General features: G+C 40.0%; 1 pseudogene; it reads right to left on the reverse strand.

The window, feature by feature from the left end:
- Positions 1 to 7,437: 7,437 nt before the first annotated feature.
- Positions 7,438 to 7,718, reverse strand: LOC108491326 (annotated as a pseudogene).
- Between the last annotated feature and the right edge of the window lie 517 nt (positions 7,719 to 8,235).

Below are 8,235 nucleotides of genomic sequence, written 5' to 3' on the forward strand. Positions count from 1 at the left end.
CCAAAGGGATTCCCAGATAGTAACCCAGCATAGAACTGGGAAAATGAACAGCAGACCCCAATCTTATCTAAAGGAATAGTGACAACTGATTTCTGCTAGATGAGGAACAGCTGACCCTCCTAAAACAAAGGCCTCTAGATAGGCTGACTAGATTCACCAGAAGGGCAAGTAGTAGGGAAGGGCTGGGGGTGCCGACAACACAGCAGACAGTAGCAGGGATACATAAGGGCTCTAGTTGGGGGAGGGAGGCTATGGGAGGGTGCCATGTGGGAAGTGGGTGTATAGCTGAATGAGATGGTTTGGGATGTTCCATGTGATACATACACACACGCACACACACACACACACACACACACACACACACACACAAAATCAATAAATTTTTAAAAATGTGTTATATTTGAGGAGGAAGCATGGAAATTTACATCATGATTATTAGTAGAGGTGATAAAGACCTGGGAAAATGAATGAGGCTACAAGAAAACATGGGTGAGTTGACAAACTAACAGAAGCGCACATGAGAGATAAAAGTTTGAACTACAACCAGGGAGCTGCCCTTTCAGGGATGAAATCCAGACGACCTTATATGGAAGGATGAGTCTTTCTGCAAGGAACAATATCTTCTAAAATGAAATGGAGATCTTTTCTAAAGGTTAAAATGCCATCCAATTTTATGTCTTACAGGGCTTATACTGAGTTCAATAATATATAACTGTATTAATTCAACTGTGAACCTAGAAACTTGCACCCACTTGTGAAAGAGATGTACTCTTGCTCTGGAGTGTGTTACTCAGTGTGTTAAAGCTGTAGTGAAATCCTTCTTATAATCATGTAGTTATTAAAAAAATTTAAATTATGATGATTAAAAAAATAATAATTCTTCAAAGCATAAAATTTGCTCCTTAATAATTAGTAGATGTCAAAAACATTACCATTGAAATCTACCTGATGACTTTATATCCATGCTCAGATGCCAAGGAGCTCAGAAAGTACCTGACTGTGACTAGTAACAATCAGATATATAGAGATTAGAAACTCATGTGCAAACATTTTAATGTCAAATGCATTAAAAATGAATTTTTCTGTACGAAGCTGTGTATTTTAATAATGAAATGGAGATCTTTTTTAAAGGTTAAAACTCAGTTAATTTTATGTCCTATAGGGTTTATACTGAGTACAATATTGTATAACTGTAATAATTCAACTGTAAACCTAAAAATTTACAGCCAATTTTGAAAGAGATGCCTCTTAGCTCAGGAAATTGTTATTGAATATGTCAATTCTGTTGTAATGAAATGCTTCTTCTAAGTATGTGCCATTAAATAAATAAAAAAAAGTCTAGCCACCTGTGTGACTCTTTGCCTCTTTATTAGCTCTCTCCCTCTGATTGGTTGAGCCCTGTGACCTCTTTAGCCCTTTGGTAGCCATTCTGTAACCCATATATACAAATGTGTGAAGTGTAAGGTACCACCTGAGAGTGAATAGTAATTAAGATTGGAATAAAAGAACCCGTGATTTCCAACTGCCAATTGTGAAGGGAAATTGAGACTACTTGGTAAATTTCAGCTGATTGAACTGACATAGATTGTGAATGTATAGCTAATAAATTCTCATATTTTGGAAAGACATAAACATGTTTCTGCTCATGACACTGACAGAGGGTCAAATTAATTACATATTTGTGGGGCCCAAGTGGCACATAAGTTCAAGATCATAATTGACTAATGTGGGCTTTAAGAGTCATTAGTGGTCTCATCATAAGGTTATAAGAAATCTTGTGCTCTCAAAGTTTTCTCTGGTGCAATAAAATCCAAGAATACATTCTTTTTGGGTGAATTTATTTCTTTTCTCAAAGACTCTAGATTCAAGAGAACAAAGGGATTAGGAGAGGAAAAAAACCCTCTTTTCCAGAATCTCATGCCTTAGCAACTCGCTAAGCACAGAGCATCTTGCCTTGTGTTCATTTCTCACATTTCTTTGGCCCTTCTGTGGTTTATCTCAAGTTCACTGACCTGGTGGAATTCCTTCTCTTAGGTGCTGGAGAGATGGCTCAGCAGTTAAGAGCGCCAGCTGCTCTTGTAGAGGACCTAGGTTCGATTACCAGCACCCATATGGCTGCTAATAACTGTCCATAACTCCAGTTTCAAGGGATCTGATGCCCTCTTCTGACCTCCTCAGGTGCACTTACATCTGTGCAGGCAATACATAAATAAAATACACATAAAATAAAAATTAATAAGTATATAAAAAAAGAATCCCTTCTCTCCTCCCAGATGGTTCTCAAAAATTGTCCAGAGGAAGCAGGAATCACTATGTTCTTGCAGATATTTTCTTTGTATAAATCTAATAATTTCTAATTTTATTAGAATTATTGACCAGTCTTTCTGTGCCTCTGATATAAAAAGATCTAGCATACTATCTGAGTCTGGCATGTTTGCAGACATGCTGTGCTCATGGTTTCCGACAGGCATGGGGCAGCAAGTTGTAAGTTTAAATCTAATAAATGTATTTGCCCAAAGATATGGTGGCATGGTGATTGCCATTTCTATCTTGGGTGATTAATCAACTGAGTGACAGAATAACCAAGTGGGACAGCATTTCAGGGAGTCAGGCAGCAAACAGCCCTGAAAGAGGGGAATGTTCATCAAAGGCGAGGTACAATCCTGAAAGAATAGAAATGGAGTTCATAAGAAAATCACTACAGCATGTAGTTGCGTAGGTTTGTTATTTGTTTGTTGTTTTGAGACTGGCTGGCCTCAAACTCCCTTATAATTGAGGTTGACCTCGAACTCTTGATCTTTCAGCCTCAGCTGTTATTACAGATGTAAACCACCACACTTGGTTTATGTAGTGCCAGGGATCCAGGGCCTCAGTCTCGTGCATGCTAGGCAAATACTCCCAGCTGAACCACATCTCCAGCCTGTGTAGCTTATTTTTTAAGTGTTACTGTGTAAAGTTGAATATATATTATATATATATTATATATATATTTTTTTGGTCATTTTGAAACTGTGGTAGGGGCCTCTGAGAGTGGAATATCATTAAGCCTCAACATCTTGGCATTGATAAGGCTTTGGTGGATGGAGGAAGGCGGGGGGAGGTGAGCTGGCCTGTCCAGTTCCCATTGCAGGTGTCCAGCCCATGTCCTTAGTGTGGTATCCAGGAACAGGACACCCCTTTAAGGAAAAGAGATAAGGAAAAACCAGACTCCCTTCCTGGCATCTCCAGCTTCTGGCCATAGTGGAATCAGAGACATTTTTTGGCTCAGACTCTTGTGGCATCTCCGCAGAAATATCGAAATTGATACTGGTAATGTGCCTTGGAGAAGGCAGAATTTGGGGTGAAAAAGTGTCAACACTTACCTAGTGCTACATAATGACTACCTCCCTGAAATTGAGCAAATTTTTAAAAAAATCATTTGTTTTTATATTTTGAGGGATGGTCTCATGTAGCCTAGGCTGGCCTTCAAGTCACTATGTAACCAAGGATGATGACCTTGAATTCATGAGCCTCTTGCTTCTACCTTATGAGTGCTAAGATTACAGACATGTGTCACCATGTCTGGTTCATGTACTGCTGGGGATCTAAACCAGGGCTTTGTGCATGCCAGGCAAACGTTCTACTGACCTACCCCCTCAGAAATCCTTCCATCTTTTTTTTTAAATTTTTTTTTAATTTTTAAATTTATTTTATTTTTTAAAAATTTGATTTTTTTTTTTATGCATGTAGGTAAGTGCACCCATGTCGTGCAATGCCCACAGAGGTCAGAGGAGGCTGTCAGTTGTTAGCTGCCATGTGGGTGCTGGGATTAGAACCTGGGTCTTCTCCAAAACAACCAGTGTTCTTAACCACTGAGCCATCTCTCCAGTGCCTATTTTATTTTATGTGTATGTGTGTATTGCCTGCATGTAGGTAAGTGCACCCATGTCATGCAATGCCCTCAGAGGGCAGAAGAGCCTATTGGATCCCCTGGAACTGGAGTTATGGGCAGTTGTTAGCTGCCATGTGGGTACTGGGATTCAAACCCGGGTCTTCTGCAAGAGCAGCCAGTGTTCTTAACCTCTGAGTCATCTCTCCAGCCCGACATCCTTCCATCTTTAAAAAAAAATATGCCTTTAGCCAGGTATAGTAGCATTTGCCTTCAATCCCAGCACTCAGGAGGCTGGGGCTACAATGGAGAGCCTGTCTCAAAAGGACAAAAAAATTCAAATAGTAATAATAATGATAATAGTAATTTTATTTTTTGAGAATTTAATGCAATGTGTTTTGGTCATATTCACTTCCCATCCCTCATCTCTTCTCAGATCCACCTTCACCTTCCTAATTCCCCAACTGTGTGTACTTTTTTTTTTTTTTTTTAAAGCCCATCTACTCCAATCTGTGTTGTTCGCATGCTCTTGGGTGTGGGTCCATTCCCTGGAGAGTAGTCAGCCTACCAGAGTCACACCCTTAATGAAAACTGACTCCTCCCCCACCCCCCACCCATTTCCCAGCAGCTAACAATTGGTAACAGTAACTTAGATAGGGGTGAGGGTTCATGTCCACCTCCCGCCTCTGTGCTTGAATTTTTGTCTGACTTGAGCTTGCTCAGGTCTCATGCATGCTTTCACAACCACTGTGAGTTTATATGTGGAACTGACTTGTTGTGTCTGGAAAACACTTTCCTTGTAGTCATCCACCTCCTCTGCCTCTAACAATTCTTCTGTCCCCTCTTCTGAGATGCTCCCTGAGTTTGTGGGTAGGTGTGTGATACAGGTGTTCTATTTAAAGCTAAACACTGCAGTCCCTTATTCTCTACATGTTGGCCACTGTGGATCTCTATGTTAATCTCCATCTACTGCAAAAGAAGATTCTCTGATAGAGTTGAGAGATGCACTAATCTATGGGCATAACAATAAATCCTTAGTGCTCTGTTTAATACCTATATCCATTTATCTCACAGTTCAGTCAGGTGATCTCATCATATAGAAGCAGTGAGGCTATTAGCTGGATTACGGGTTTTTGACATTTTGACTGAGGATGGAGCATCCACTTCCAGGGACATTCACCTGGCATGGCAGGAGACTTCACTTCTTCACTTTTATTCTTTTTCCTTTTCTTTTTCTTTCCCTTTCTTTCTTTTCTTTCTTTCTTTCTTTCTTTCTTTCTTTCTTTCTTTCTTTCTTTCTTTCTTTCTTTCTTTCTTTCTTTCTTTCTTTTTTGTAGACAGAGTCTCCTGGCCTGGAACTTACTATGTAGACCAGGCTGACCTTCAACTCACAGAGATCTGCCTTCCTCTACCCCCTGAGTGCTAGGATCAAAGGCGTGTGCCACCACGCCAGCCCCTTTTACTCTTATGACATTACAGGGCAGAGATGTACACTTTCATTGTATGTTAATGGTTAAACATACCAAGTCTAGCAGGGTTCGGGAAGGGTCTATAGAAGGGTGTGTATAGGAGGAGGTGGGATCATTGCAGGCTTTCTTAGCAGTGGCTACCCCAGGAAGTTTATTTATAGTTTGTTCTTTTATGTCATTTGTCCCAGCTAGTTAAAAGGCCAGCATCTGCTTATACACCTACGTCCTTTAGGGTTTTGTAAATAACAGTAATAAGAACTTGGAGCTGGAAGAGATTGTGGAGATGATTTTCTAGTTCAACCCTTCATTTTCTTCTAAGATTCATCAAAATGAAGTAAAGAAAATATAGCCCAGTAGGAATTATTTTATTTTCCCATATCTGGTCTTCTGACAATGATGTGCAACTGAAAGATTCTAGGTCATGCGGGCAAACCGTTTTGCTGCTGGCAGTCAAGCTGGGTTCGAGTTACATTAATGTCTTTATATTTTTGGTGCTTCTATAATATCATTTTGCTATACTCATCGGACTGGTATGTATGGAAGGAAATGGTGCTGGATAGCGCATATACAGTTAAAAATGTCTGATCTTATCCTTCCCTGGGGTGTGTAAGAACTGTTAAATGAAGAGGAGCATCTCAGTAACTAGCAGCTTTCAGTAGCATCAGGCCTCACTAGAAAATGGGGATTTTAGAATGGAATTAGCACCTGAGACACAAGATTTGCACAGCACCCTGCAGGATGGCTTCTCTTGCAGGGTGAGGGTGGCAAAGTTCATCTTCCACTCTGTGGGTATTGTAGTTTTATCCACCAAATGTTTGTGTCCAGAAGCCAAACCACAAATATTTAGAGGGAGCGGACTGTGAATGGGTACGTTGCTTCCTGGCAGTGTCCCCCTTGTGAAAAATTTTAGATGGAAAAGTTCGTTTAGGATGATTTCTGCAAACCTCATCCTAACTGCTACTAGTGAAATGCTCATGATTTTTCTGATTGCTCTGCAAATATTGACTTCTAACTACCCCGGGTTTGAATTTATGTTGTACGCACAGCGTGTACCCCACTGGTTCATCAGCACCGGTGCTGAGCTCTCTCAAGGAGCAGCCAGTTGGAGGGAAGAAGGAGTCAGAGATAAGTGATGTCATCTAGGGTTCAGGAATGAATGGGTTCATTTTTCTCTGCCCATTAAAAATTAAAAGACAGGAAATAAGTGTTACCAGATGTCTTGGGGAGTCCCATTTGAGCCATCAGGTGATACTTGAGCAACTGGGGTCCTCTCTTGGGGTTCTTAATCTCATTAATAAAATAATTTAAGAACGGACACAAATGGAAGCTCTGGGGCAATTTATTATCATTTAAAAGGAAAACCCTAGGGCTGGGAACTGTAAATCTCAGAGCTGCAGGGAAGAGAGGAGGGACTGAAGAAGAGGAGAACAGCCTTGCTACTTGAGATAAGGGGTGGAGGGCAGCCACTGGGGGCAGGCAGCCACGTGGAGGGGAGCTTTAAAAAAAGAGCAAGGAAATCTGAAACATTCAATAGGGAGATTAAAAGCATACTTAGGCCCTGCCCAGCACCTAAAAGAAAAAGACAGAAAAAGAAAAAGAAATAGTTACACCCTTTTGAGGAAAGGTGGGCAGACCCAGCTGAACCACTTGGTGGCCAGGTTTGTAGGAACCACATTAGGCAGGCAGGAATTCTGGGCAGAAAAAGCACATTATCTTACAGTTGGCCCCTAGACAGGTCCCAGATTTGTGCCACAGGATTAACCCTTAAAGAAGGAGACAAGGGCGTGTTTGTACCTAGAGTAGATTCCATTCTTTAATTTTTATTTATTTATTTTTATTACTTTTAAATATTTCATGTTTTAAAATTATTTTGGGGCATGCTTGTACCTAGAGGTAGACTCCATTCTTTAATTTTTATTTATTTATTTTTTGTTATTTTTCTTTAACAAAAACAATCTCAGAGCATTTATTGTCACCTGATAATAAGTAAGGATCATGAAAAACAATATGAGTAAATGTTGGAAACTATGCTCCCAGAAGACACCTTTAAAAAAGAACAAACTATATTGCCTTCTCGACTTCTCACTTCCTTGAGCATTTCTACTTGGACACACTTTGTAGCAGGGTAATGTTATCTCTTTTTAGCATGATCTGACCCAGCTGTTTTCTTGACTTTGTTTTAGAATGAATCTCTTCTGCATCATCTAATACGAGGTTCATATACTCATCAAAACCTAAATAATACAACCCTCTCTATCCGCATATTCACTTGCTCATACAGCCACACCTGAATCCGAGATCTATTCTGCAAGTATCTGAAGATGAGGTTAATGGCTGCACCATCACCTTCTGCACCTCTGGCCCTGGCCGTGATAAGCCATGGTGGGAGTCACAAAGACCACACGAATAGACATGCAGCCTCAGAAAGCAACTTCTGGAACCTATTATTTTTTGTTATTTTTAAATATTTCATTTTTATTTTATGTGTATGAGTGTTTTTCCTGCCTGTATGTAAGTACAACCATCTGTCATGTAGATTTTGGAAACTGAATCTGGATTGCTCTTATAGAAATAAGAGTAATCAGTGTTCTTAACCACTGAGCCATCTCTCCAGTCCCTGAATTCCATTCTTTACATAAGCATTCCGGTTTAAATATATTTTTTTCTGTACAATACATAGCAGACTATCACACACAGGAAGGTACGTAGTAAACCTTTGATAAAGGCAAAATCTACTGCTGTGCTACTCACTATAGATTAAGTTTGCCTTCTCTTTCCTTAGTTAATCTTGAAATTATGGATTTCCCAGATGAAAAAGGGAGATATGGTCACAAATTATCTGAGTAATTGTGGGGCTTTGGAAGCAGACATTCACTCTATCAGCAAGTAACTAGAGAA

Source organism: Nannospalax galili, unplaced genomic scaffold (assembly GCF_000622305.1).
Source record: "Nannospalax galili isolate Female #2095 unplaced genomic scaffold, S.galili_v1.0 scaffold720, whole genome shotgun sequence".
Classification (NCBI taxonomy): Eukaryota; Metazoa; Chordata; class Mammalia; order Rodentia; family Spalacidae; genus Nannospalax; species Nannospalax galili.